The sequence below is a fragment of the Danio rerio genome, chromosome 1, assembly GCF_052040795.2.
Source record: "Danio rerio strain M-AB ecotype USA chromosome 1, GRCz13ab, whole genome shotgun sequence".
Classification (NCBI taxonomy): Eukaryota; Metazoa; Chordata; class Actinopteri; order Cypriniformes; family Danionidae; genus Danio; species Danio rerio.
The window spans coordinates 40,858,455-40,872,500 of NC_141021.1; the positions used below are offsets into that span (position 1 = coordinate 40,858,455).

At 34.3% G+C, this 14,046-nt stretch overlaps 1 protein-coding gene across 3 annotated transcripts in view; it reads right to left on the reverse strand.

Annotated features, from left to right (window-relative positions):
• Positions 1-14,046, reverse strand: part of glra3 (glycine receptor, alpha 3) — a 108,727-nt gene that overhangs the window by 93,941 nt on the left and 740 nt on the right.

Genomic DNA, 14,046 nt, shown 5'->3' on the forward strand with positions numbered 1-14,046 from the left:
AAGACCAAATAACTCTCTCAGGACCTCAGAGACAGGATTGTTGACCTGCACAAATCTGGAATGGGCTACAAAAACATTAGCAAGATGCTGGGTATTAAAGTAACAACCATTGGTGCAATTGTGAGAAAATTTAAGAAGTATAACCTGACCATCAATAGACCTCGGTTTGGTGCTCCACAGAAGATTTCACCTCGTGGGGTGGCAATGATCATGAGGACTGTGAGAAATCGGCCTGCAACCACACAGCAGGAGTTAGTGAATGACCTTAAGGCTGCTGGGACCACAGTCACCAGGAAAACAATTGGCAACACTTTGGGCCGCAAAGGATTAAAATTCTGCAGTGCCCGAAAGGTACCCCTGCTTAAGAAGGCACATGTGAAGGCCTGCCTAAAATATGCAAATGATCACCTCAAAGATGTACAAAGTGATTGGGAGAAGGTTCTGTGGTCAGACGAGACCAAAATTTAACTATTTGGCCTAAACTCTACTCGTCATGTGTGGAGGAAGATAAATGCTGCCTATGACCCCAGAAACACTCTACCCACCGTCAAGCATGGAGGTGGAAGCATTATGTTTTGGAGGTGTTTCTCTGCCAAGGGCACAGGGCTACTTTACCGCATCAGTGGGAAAATGGATGGAGCCATGTACTGTGCAGTCCTGAAGGACAACCTCCTCCCCTCTGCCAGGAAGTTGAAAATAGGCCGTGATTGGGTCTTCCAACATGACAACGACCCGAAGCATACAGCAAAGGCAACAAAGGAGTGGCTCAAGAAGAACCACATTAAGGTCATGGAGTGGCCCAGCCAGTCTCCGGACCTCAATCCAATCGAAAATCTATGGAGGGAGCTGAAAGTCCGAGTTGCCAAGCGACAGCCCACCAACCTTAATGATTTAGAGAGGATCTGCAAAGAACAGTGGGCCAAAATTCCCCCTGATATGTGTGCTAACCTTGTGGTTAAGTACACCAAACGTCTGTCTGCTTTGCTTGCAAACAAAGGCTGTGCCTTTAAAGTTATTTTCTGGATTTTCTTTTTGATATTCTGTCTCTCCATGTTAGAATACATCTACCATTAAAAGTATAAAATGACCATGTCTTAGTGGGCAAACCAACAAAATCAGCAAGGGATCAAATACTTTTTACTCTCACTGTATATAATATTTAATGTTAATTAATTAATTAATTTATTTATTTATTTATTTTTATGATCCTCTTTTACACTTAAAGCATCACTGGAACTTAAAAATGCCCTTGTCTTTTTGTCTTTGTGTAGTGCAGAGGAGAAAAATGAATTGCAGATTCAAATGCAGCTTTTAACATACATTTAATGAAAGCTAAAACTAAACTAAGACAAGGCAAAACAGACCAGGAAACACATAGGTATCATGAGACCAACAAAACAACAACAGGCAATGAGAGGGGAACACAAACTGGTATATATAATCTTGTAATCATTTGGAATGAACCGCAGCTGTGTGTGTGTGTGTGTGTCCAAATGACCATCAGCTGAGGCAGGAGATATTGGTGCAATGCATTCTGGTAGTGGGAGTTCATGTGGTGTGTGTATAGTTCTCCAGCGATCTGCATAGACAAGATCACTCGTCTTAAAGGTCCCATAAAATTAAAATACTTTTTTTGGATGTTGAATTCAGTATTGTTAGTTTTTAAGATATCTATAAGCTAGCGTGCTCAAAAACAGTGACAAAAGTCACCTTTAGAAGATATAAAACTGATATAAACATGTAAAGCTTTAAGTTTGTTACTACCCCCTATACTGTATGGAGCAACATTCTTTTTTCACGACACCTCAAACTACAGTTTCTCATCAAATCTTAACCAATCAAATGTTCTCTAGTATCTGACATGCCCCGTCCCCTTAAGTTCAACTGCTCTCACTGGCAGAGCTGTAAAAAAAAAATAAATACACAAAATGCTATTGGCTGTTTTTAAAAAAGAGGAGGGGCTACACTATATCTCACCCTCTTTTTGTGGTTTAAATTAAGATTACATAAAAAAATGAATAAAAATGCATATTTCAAAGCACTTCTTAGGACCTTTGACTGTTTTTGTCTTTCTGAGAATTAGGTGTCTGGTGGTTTAGTATAATGTGCTTTAAAAGCTACATTATTTATAATTTTAATGTCACAATTTGCTCTTTCTGTTTTAACCTGACATTTACTTGGACCTCACTCCTTGGCCTCCTCCTAAAGGAAGGCTTTATGCAAACTTAAACATTTCTAAGCAGCTTACAGATGCGTCCCTCTGTTCTGTGTCTTTCTCTGGTTTCCAGAAAAGCTCTGACAAAAGTATTCAAGGGAAACAAGGCTGGCAGAATAACTCAGAGTGCAATCAATGCTTTGTGACAAAATCTTATCAATAATGCAACAGGAGCTTCCTAATCTGCCTTTTACAATATGCAAACTGGCACAGGAGGCAGAGGAGTGAAACGAGCTCAAAGAAAAGCACTAGAATACCCCTTGAAGGCAGAGAAAAAGAGAGTATTAGTGCTTTTGGAAACCAAGTGGTTTGTTAAAGAATGCCAGCCGGAGGGGTAAGACTGGCCTGTTGGTCCTAATGCACATGGCGAAAGGTAAACTGGCAGACAACAGAAACTGTGCTGGAAGGGAGAGCTGCTCTGCTCGCGTCTATTGGAACATTACGCTCTGTTGAACGGCCCAGACGGTGACAATGAAAGCCACAGCAGCGCAAATGTGAACAAACATCTGGCTTTGCTTTTTTCATGTGTGATTGCATTTGGTATTATCTTCTATTATCAAGAGACTCCCTTGTTACTGTTTTATCACACTCAGTGATTTATTTATTTTTTTATGCATAGTGTGTGCACATGCACCTGATATTCATCACATTGTGGGGATCAAATGTCCCCTTAAGTATAGTAATACTAGTATTTAATTCTTGTAATTTTGGCCTTGTGGGGACAATTTGTATTGGTCCCCATAAGGAAACGGCTAATAAATCATATGAAGTGAAGTATTTTGAAAATGTAAAACCGAAGAATACTTTCTGCGAGGGTTGAATTTAGGGGTAGGGGTATACAGAAAACAACTGTTCCTTATAAAACCATTATGACTATGGAATTCTCCATACCTAAAACATGAGAAAACAGTAGTAATACTTAAAATGGAGAAATTGAGAAAGCTAAACAAACAGAAACAAACAAATGTCTTTCACTTTCTAAAACGAATCCTCCTACTTTTCTAGTAGTAGTAAATAATACATTTTATTTTTGATACAATTTTCCTAAACTCAAAGCCTTACAAGATATACAATAACAAATAAAAAATGCAAAGATGTACAAGCAGTGTTGCAAGATTGGACGGTTTTGAATTTGTGCAGGTAAAAAAAGGGCATAGCTGGGTTGACAAAATTTGGGCAGTTTTAAAACGTAACTTTTATGTGCAACTTATTTAAAGGTTCAAGAAATTTTTTAAATTTTAATAGATTTGTGTGTATTGAGCATCACTTAATACAACGTTAGCACCTGTCAGCTTTAATTGTGGGGAAAACTGGATAATTTTGAGCTTTTCTCAGCTAATTTTATCTTCCAGGTTTAAAATAATTATATGGGCGGGATCAAAATCGGTGCAAAACTGCAAGTGGAGTGATGACGCATCAGTTTTTTTTATCCTATGACAAGATTGCGCTTCTTAATTATTCATGACTGCAAGTGCTTTGCGAAGGAGATCCTATGTTGATCACTGGGTGAAACCACGTTCATGGACTCTGCAAACAGCACGCAGTATTTAGTTGTTCATGAAGGGTCGTATGTATTTGTTTTCATGATCCACTGGGTTTGTTGCATGTTTTTCCCCGCAGTCTTGTCAGGGCTGATACAGCAAAGCTGTATGTGTGCAGCAAGCATTTTTGTTGGGAGAATAGTACAAGAATTGGAGAGTGGCGGACTTTGTCTTTTATCAGTTGAGGTCATTCACATTTAGACACATCGCCGTGCTGCTGTGTTCACCTAAATCCTCCAGATTACCACCAGGGCTAATGGTTGAAATAGGCAGGGCAAGAGACCTGCTGCACTGAGTCTGCATTCAGACTTGGGGATTGTGGGAGAAGTCCTCATTTATAGTGTCTATATAAACACGATTATCTTTAGATAAATTGTGGTTGTGTGTGTGAAATTGCGAATAACATATGTAGCAGGACATTAAATTACTGTTTATTTCTTTGCATTTTAACTTTGTAAAGTATAAAATCATGCGTCTCCTCACGGTTTGTGTCTCATTTTGTGAGCCAACTGACAACAGTTGTTTGCTCCCCTCCTTCTCCCCTGCTCTGCTGGTCACGCCCACTCTTGCCTCTGCTCGCAGTGCTCCTCGCCCATTATGATGCAATTGCTTTTAAAAATTCTGAGGTAGACTTGAACTGAAATAGGGGGGTTTCATGGCCCTTTAACAAAACAAAACTGTGTGCTCCTACTCCATTCAGTTAGTAGTGACCAGTGCATAGCACAAACCGCTGCGCCCACCCGCAAGAGTAGGTGAAGGAAAGTGGTATCAAAATCTGACTCCTGGACCAATCTTACTCTCCTTTGCATGTACACGCATCACGCACCTGCAAGTAAACTTACGGTTTATCATGACACTTATCCATCTTTTCTTTTTCCTCAAGTGACATCAAAAACAAACATAGAAGGGTTGTCTGATTGACAAGCAGCACCAAATTATCTTCAAAAGAATTTAAAATGCCAAATGGGAAAAATGTATACCCCATTTCAAAAGTAAATTATACTCTAATAGGTAGTGTAATCAACACAACATTAAGTAATTTTGGGCTTTTTTGTGTGTTTTGGTGGGTTTTGGACAGCTTTTGTGCTGGAAAAAGTCAGCTGTATCTGGCAACACTGATTACAAGCTTGCATAAAATCCCAGTAAGAAGCCAGAAGTCACATTGCAATAATAACACAATAAAGAACAATAAATAAGCAAAATGTTACAAATTGCATAAAAGTGATAGTGATGATTACAAATTAAATGCTTTGCTAAAAAGATGTCTTAAGAAGCTTCTTAAAACTATCCAAAGAAATTGCATTCCCAATGATTATGGGTAATGCATTCCATAATTTTGGTGCAAAGTATAAGAAAAAGCCCTACCTCCCATGGTTTTTAGTAAACAGCGCGGCTGATAAAAAGTGAGTCCAGATGCAGAACGAAGACGATGAGTAGGAGTCGGAAAAGTTACCAGGTCACAAACGTAATCTGGAGCTAACTCATGTACTGCTTTGTAGGTTAAAATCAGAGTCTTAAAATCAATACATGCCTAAACAGGGAGCCAATGAAGTTGTTGAAGGACTGGAGTAATGTGATGGCATGAAGATCTGTCAAAGCACGTGCAGCTGAAATTTGAATGTACTGCAACCTCCTAAGAGAACTTGCTGGTTACCCCCCAAAAAGAGAATTACAAAAATCAAGACGAGATGTGATGAAGGCATGAATAAGCCTCTCAGTGGTAAATGTTCTTCATGGAATCATGCATTCCATTATGATTTTTTAAGGGTGTGCATTCAATTCTGTGCTGTTTCCAGCTGAAATGAACTCTACTGGCTCTAAAACATCTACAATTTCTGTTTGTTAAATTCAAAGTCAAACAAAAAGTGCTTTAGGGGTAATTAATGTGTCCGTGCTCTTTGGATAAGCAATTCATAAGATAAACACCAAAATCATCCAAGGCACTCAGAAAGTAAGCAAAAAAAAATGTAAATCCTTTATTAACATGAGTATTATTTTAAAATCATCATTATTTTCATCAGGGTGGCAATCTTCAGGTGCGTCTGGAGTTCATTTGAACACTGTGTCACATGACTCAACTAAATAATTTCTATTACTTCTGCACAAATTATGATAACAATAGTCGAGATAGATTATCTGTAGCTATATTTCCATCCAAAAATGTGAATGAACTTTACGCCCAAAACTAGATTATCGCATAAAAGACGTGCAAATAAAGCAGCGTTTCCATTCAATGAGTCAAAGCGAACAAAATCATCACTTCCTGATTACCTGGCGCCAAATATCAACTGTAAAAAGGGAATTTGCTGCAGTAGGAGAAACTGTCAATCTATTCTTCATCTAATTAATGACTTTATAAATGCCTTAGAAGGCAATCCTAGCATGCAGTGAACACGCAGTGGCGTTTGAAGGTGTCAGATGCGGAGCACAGACGCTCTTGATTCTGGAGGTCATTATTGATATAATAACACTAATACTTAAACGGAAAGGTATTTTAGAATGACCAAAACAACAGTTCAGATGGTGTACAGTGTGCATAGCTTGCTGGTTTGTCCATTTACACACATTTTCATCATCACATGATCTCTTATTACAAAATGTGACCTTTTTTAATATGCATACTGAAATTTGTGCAGTAAAAGTGTTTACATCGTAGTTTATGCACATCTTTTCTTATTGAATAAAAAGTTTATCCTACTCGGTTATGCGCATGCGTTTTTTATTAGCATTTTCAAAATTTATGCGCATGCAAAATGCGCATAAATATAGGTGGATGGAAACATAGCTGTTGTCAGAAGTTCGTTTTCTCACCCTCAGTGTAAATGAAGCAATCAAATAGGTGTTTTTATTCCATCGGCAGTGGCAGAATATTAAAGGTGTATCTACGCAAATCTCACTTTAAAACAATGACATATGACTGGTTATTTTTGGAGGGACTCAACAGAGCCATGTCTTTCTGTTAAAGCAGATGACACTGACGTACAGTGACCTATGCTGTCTTTGGTACAGTGCTGATATTAGTCTGTCCTTGTCTAGTCAAGTTGGCAGGACTGAGTTGGCAGAACTGCTGCCATGAAATGTCTTTAATAAAATAGAGAGAGCTGACAATGAGATCGTCCCTGTCCATCTCAAATTCATTACGCATGCTAGTTCTCTATTATGAATAAAAACCGAGATATACTACAGAATTTTTTTCATTCTGTTTCATGGCTCTATATAATTAAACCCGTCATGAACCTGTGATGGAAATGTCAGTTTTAATAATAACACACATTTGAGTCTTTCAACAGTCAGCTTTTGTGAACTGTCAATGCAGATTACTCCAAATTGTCAGTCCTAACCCTAATTACTTCTGCCAGTGTCTCTGTATTGAGTTATGATTAAGTATTCTCTCTTTCCCAATTAAAAAAAAAACAAAAAAGTTTATTTATGAACAAGTATTGAAAATTGGAACTAGATGTCACACTTTTTAGTCTAGTATATATATATATATATACTGTATATATATATATATATATATATATATATATATATATATATATATATACTGTATATATATATACTGTATATATATATATATATATATATATACTGTATATATATATACTGTATATACCATATGTTTAGATATGGTATATACAGTAGTTTATATGCATATATTTAATTTAATATATTGCAATAATGAATATGCAGAATATTGATATTGGGGACAACTTTTAGAGTACATTTTAACTACCTCAGGCAGCAGGTTTTTTACATCCCAGCACTAAATGATGAAGACTTAATAAGTGATATATTTTCAAACATTAATATTTTCGGTAGCACTTCATAAGACTGCCATGAAACCTTTATAATCATGACATGTATGTGAATAAGATTTTATGCATGCTTATGACAACTATTAATAAGTGACATTTGCTCAGTTATGACAGTTTAAATGTAAAGATGACATTGTTTGTTAAAACAACTTGACATAAATAAATTATGATTTTAAAGGTTTAATGACAGCCCCATGAACACCCTTTCAAGTAAAGTGTTACCATATTTTCACATAATCTGGCATACACCTGGAAATTCTGTTTGTTTTTTTAGGTATTTTGTTGTTTTCGTATAGACTCCATTTGCTAGCATCAGTTTAATTAACTAAAGTCAAATTAACGACAACTGGAAAAAGATTTCGTTAATCTTAAGTTATGTTCATTTCTTAATTAATGCTTCAATATCAACAGTCGTTTTATGAAATGGGGTTATTAGCATACATTTCAGTTGTATTTTTTTTATCAACTTTAACAAGTGATAATATGGCTTTTCTTCCCTGCTGATGATTGCATGAACTAATGTTTACAAATGAGATTTGTTACCTTTTGTATTTCTTTATCTTTTTGCAATCTAATTTTCTTAAAACATTTATTTCCTCTGGACATAAAGTAGTTATGTATATATATATATATATATATATATATATATATATATATATATATATATATATATATATATATATATATATATTTTTTATTTATTTTTTTTTTTAAATACCCGATAAAGTAATATTTTTAGCAGGGATTTCATGATAATACAGTACCGTAATGAATGCTTTAGCAATTAATTGCAATAAGAACATTTGATTCTGGGAGAATCACATTTATTTACAGTAAATTCCTTAAAGTGATTGTTCAGCTCAAAAATGAAAGTTTACTAATCATCTCAGTGCATGCAAAATGCTGGAAACTTGACTTTTTGCCAATAGAAGATTTTTACTTGAACCTGAAACCCTAAAGCAATACAATGGTAGATTGTATGAAGAGATATGATTAATATGTGCAAGAAATTAAATGTTAGTTTTTTATTTATTTATTTGTATTTTTTTTAAACCTGCGATCCACTGCCTTAAGCAAATAGCCTGGATTAATGTTCAATTTGTCAATGAAACATTTGATTGCACTGTTTTTTAGACTGCACATGAAACATTTTGCAACTTGAGCTGGCAATCAACTTGAGCTGGTTAATCAAAACTCCATTTCGGATATGTTGCTCCTATTTAAAACAAGCCAATACCAGCACATATGATCCTGTGATTTTGGTTTTGTTTCCAGCTCATTCAGCGCTCCAGTTACTCCAGCAGTGCCTAAAATGATAAAACAGTCCTGACTTGGACAGATAAACTGATGAGCTTCTAATAAACCCATACAGTAAATGAAACAATCATTTGAATGAAGAAGGGATGAAATTAAAGTTTGAATGGTTTCTTATGGTTTATGTAAACCTGATTTTCTACAACAGATCTATTTAAAGTTTGACCTTTCAAAAACACATCTTTACCTTTATCATAGTCAAAGTTAAGTTTTATTTATTTTTTGATAACATGCCCCTCAAAAACTTCTAATATGCCTTTCATGAATTAAATAAAACACATGAACTTCAACCTTAATTAAAATGCTGCCAGTATGACATGTTATAACTTCTGCATTCATATAAATAAGTTAGTTATATAGACTATTGGCTAAATGTATGCCAGTGTGTTTTCATTTGTTTACCCAACTGTTAAAAAGCACAATATTTATCACATTATTCAGCATTAATCAGATTGATTACAACCAACATTTCCCTAACAAGCATGTGAATAATTGACCTTTTAATGCAAACCTTATCGTTTCTGAAATCTAGCTCTTGTGACAACTTCCCCGCATGACACCTAACACCCCCCTCACCCTTGTTTAGGTTCCTAAAGCTATTGAGAAATGGGATTAGTCATCCATGACGCCACCAACAAGTTAGAAACTGTGACAATATTCAATGACCAACAAAAACAGCATGCGGCAGAAACACTCCGAGGCACTAAACAGCCAATTTAGATCTTTATGTACTTGACGAAAACAACACATTCAAATCCATGTCAACCCAGAGGCATATACTATAATGACTGCCTATACCCTGCAAAAAAATAGAAACCATCAGATATTTTGAATTGGTTTTAATGGAAACTTTAATGATGCATTGGGTCTCTAGTGGTATTTGTTGCCTTGTGTTAGTGTCATGTTGAAAACAGTATATTAGAATATATTAAAAACCATTAAATGAACTGCTTTTTGTGGTTCAAGTTTGATGGCATGTAATGTTTTCAGTGGTATTTGTATTGGAAACCATTAAAACATCTGTCATGGTTTCTTTTTTTTATCAGGGTAATATGGAGCAGAAGCATGTAAACTTGTTTGTTTTAAGGTTGTGTACTGTCGGAACACAACACTTTACAATGCCATATTTCATTATCTTTACTGTGGAAACACTGACTGACAGCTGTAATGTCTGTACTCATTCTCTCTCTCTCTCTCTCTCTCTCTCTCTCTCTCTCTCTCTCTCTCTCTCTCTCTCTCTCTCTCTCTCTCTCTCTCTGCTTGTGTGTGCACAGGCTTGCATGTGTGTGTTCTAGGGCTGTTTGTTTGAGGTTAGACTGTGGTTGTTGACTGTGACGTGTGTTGTCATCTATGGCGATGTAGTGAGTACTTTAGATTTACATTTTGATGCATTTAAGCGTACCGTATGCTAATGGGCTTTGGGATTGTGAACATGTTCCCCACATTTTATTTATTTAGAAGGTTTCATCATTTTGAATTCTAATCATGTTTAATATGTGTCACTCTTATTATGTGTACAGCAGCATTAGTTAGATTAGTTCCTTGCAGCGTCAGTTAAATTGCCTTACAGTATGTTTTATGTTGCATGAGTGTATTGTAGAAATAGCCAAAAATACGTTTTATAGATTTTTCATTTATGCTAAAAATCATTAGAATATTAGGTAAAGATCATGATCTATTAAGCCATTTTGTACATTTATTACTGTAAAACTTAAAATTTGATTAATAATAAGCCTTGCTACGCACTTAGATATCAACTTAAATACTTTTTTTTTACATTCTTTTAACCATCAGGTCAAAGATTTTCAAATAATTGTATATTTTTGGTCTATTCTAAAACATTATGTCTTTGGTTTTATGATCTAATGTATCTTAAAATGGTACAGTATATTCTGAAAATGAATAAATAAAATCGTTTTTTATGTATATTTAAAAATTGTATGAATATAAATAAATAAATGTAAATAAAAGTCATCTGATTAACAATTTTACACACACACACACACACACACACACACACACACACACACACACATATATATATATATATATATATATATATATATATATATATATATATATATATATATATATATATATATATATATATATATATGTATGTATATATATATATATATATATATATATATATATATATATATGTATGTATGTATGTACGTAAAATTGTTAATCAGCCTAATTGTTAAACAGCCTCTTCAACCTTCTGTATTACTACACCCACATAGAGCAGATTAATAAACGCACTAGTTTGACAAATATTGCTGTTGGACAACATAATGTACTTTTGGGGCTTTTTTGGTGAGAATGTAATTTTTTAGATTGCAACTATGCAGTTTATTTATAAGGATAGTGCCTGTTTTAAATATCACTTTGGAGATACAGCGCAACTGCATCCATCAGCCTGTCATATTGAGCAGAGCAAAGACTGTTGACAATCCCCAAGATGGAGACAGAGACCGCAGAATAAGCTCTTAGAGGAGAAAAAAATCAGTGTAATTTCAAACTACAGCTGATCAAATCATTATAAAACATGTAAGTGACTTTCTAAGTGCATCTCTTTCTTTTGTATGTCGTATTGTTGTATTTATACAGCAGTCTGGTAGTGTTTGCTTTGGGTTTTTAGGGTTAATTATTGTGATGTCCTGATTGCAAAAGAAAAATACTGGGAAATGTCTTTAGACTGATGGCGTTTCATGTCGTTCAGTCTTATAATGCTAAAATGTAAGCAAAATCAATTGTTTTGTCATCACTTTAGCTATTACGCTAGAGAATCATTCAAATACTAGCTCTAAAGTGACAGTGGTAAAGTAGCAATGGTTTCTGCTGTTCTGATGTCAGCTGCAGGTGTGAATGAATGGCGAAGAAAGTAGTTCCTCATACAAAAGGATTTTTAGAGTTTCCGTGTTTGATTTTCTTTTTTTAAATATTATGCTGTTGAACTGTTGTATAAACATAATATCACACTTGTAGCAGTGTGATATGGCTGTATATCATCACTGGTGGGAAACTATAAGGCACAACATTTTTTCATTTTTTATATTTATATTTTCTTCCTATTATTTTTATTCTTATTTTATTCCTACTCTTATGAAAACCTAGTTTGAAATCATCAAGGAAAACTGACGCATTCCACTAAGACATTGTTCATTCAATCACCACTTTTACACATAATAAAACTGAAACGAAGTCTATCAGTTGAGAAAATGAACACAGCTGTGAAAAGTCTCAGGTAGAAGCTTCATCCTGGTAGACAGTCTGCAGATGGATTGAGTGCAGGTCTTGGCTCAGACAAAAACACATTGAGATGAAACTCGTCCACAACCTTTCAACACATTCTGTGCTGACAATGCACCTGTTGTAGAGTAAAGCTCAGCTAGCCTTGGATGGAAAATAAGAGATCCTTTCCTTTCCACCTCCTTTGAAACTATCCACTATACAAAAAAAATAAAAAATAAAAATCATAGTATTTCTCAAAATAACTCTTACTAAAGTGAAACATGGCAGCAGGGAGGAACGTGTCCCATGGACTGTAATTAATTGTGAGTTGCGGGATGAAGTGTATCCAGCTTTTCTTTGAAAACAACTTCCTCTGAAATGGCTTTAGGTAGAAGAAACTCTCCCTCAGGGCACAGCGAATGGCAGCCAATACAAAGGCGACACAGACGCTGCAAGTGCCAGCGTATCAATAATGCAAGGCGCTACGCTTGCGTGGGCCCGAGGATCGTCGACAAATGAAACATTAAAAATTCATAGCATCATCAGCCAAAAGAATTGTGAAGACTCTGTACAGTTCAAAGGGACCCAGAACTCTCGCCTCTGCCAATTTCAGATTTCGGAGTGTCACTTGCAAGATCAGACTCAAAAAGGGATGGAAAAAGTTTTAGAGAGAAATCACTGAAACTGAAAAAGAGATGTACAGAATGCTTCAATGAATATTGCTTTAGGTTGATAAGGAGGTAAAGTTTTGCAGTGTAATATTAGGAGTATAAAATAAATTATTACATCATACTGCAGGAAGACTTTAGAGTAAGAATACATATTTACTACTAACTAATTGCTTAGTAATATGCACATTAATAGCATATTGGGCATTCTTTAAGGCACATTCATGATCCTATTCTAGTTTCTGATACCCAAAAATATTATAACTACTATTCTACTTAATATTAATTAGTAAATTATCTTAAACAATTGGGGTCTGCAGGCGAGTGCTGAGGATGCATGAAATGTTTGGGAAAAAAAGTGAAAAATAATACTTAAAATCCAGAAACTTTTATTTAGATATATAAAAAACACATTTTGGTATCAAGTAAGCAAATAAATTATTAATTTATTAAAAAGCAAATTAAATAAATAATTTACTTTAAATAATTTTATAAAAATAGCCAAAATATGATTAAACAAGATTTAAATTAAAAATCTCAACCTGATTTAATAAATAAATGCAATTTAGGTTCAAATAAATGTAAGTAATCAAATATTAAATAAATATATAAATATTTATCTATTTCATGCTTTTATGAGTCAGGAAAATGTCATAATCTAAATAAATTATAGAAACATTTTTTTCAAGTGATATACCAAATAATATTTATAAGTTTTTATACAAGAAATAAAAATGTATTTTACTTATCAGAATGTGGCTCCCTTGCATGGGAATGGTGATTTTTGGGGCTTTGTTGCATCTACAAGATTAAAAACTTATGTTCTGATCTAAAACGTTATCAGTGCTTCTTCAATTGTACCTAATTATCAATTTATTACTTGCTGATTTTATTTGTATATGCCGAAGATGGTACTTTTTGGCTACCAGTTTTATTTTTTTATTTTTAATTTTTTTCTATTATTATTATTATTATTATTATTATTATTATTATTATTATTATCATCATCATCATTAATATTTCTAACACTTGGACACAAAAGCATCATTAATACGTTTGCTAAATATCATTATACAAATTACCACAAATTATTAAAAAAAAATCCATTTACAAGAATTAAAAATGTCAATTGTCCCTGAGCTGTAAGACGCTCAATGTGAAAATGCCAAGAAATCACCTGTTACTCTAAGAACAAGCTGTTAAAAATAAAAAAATAAAAAACTTTTTCTGTGTTTTCAATAAGCATGGTGATT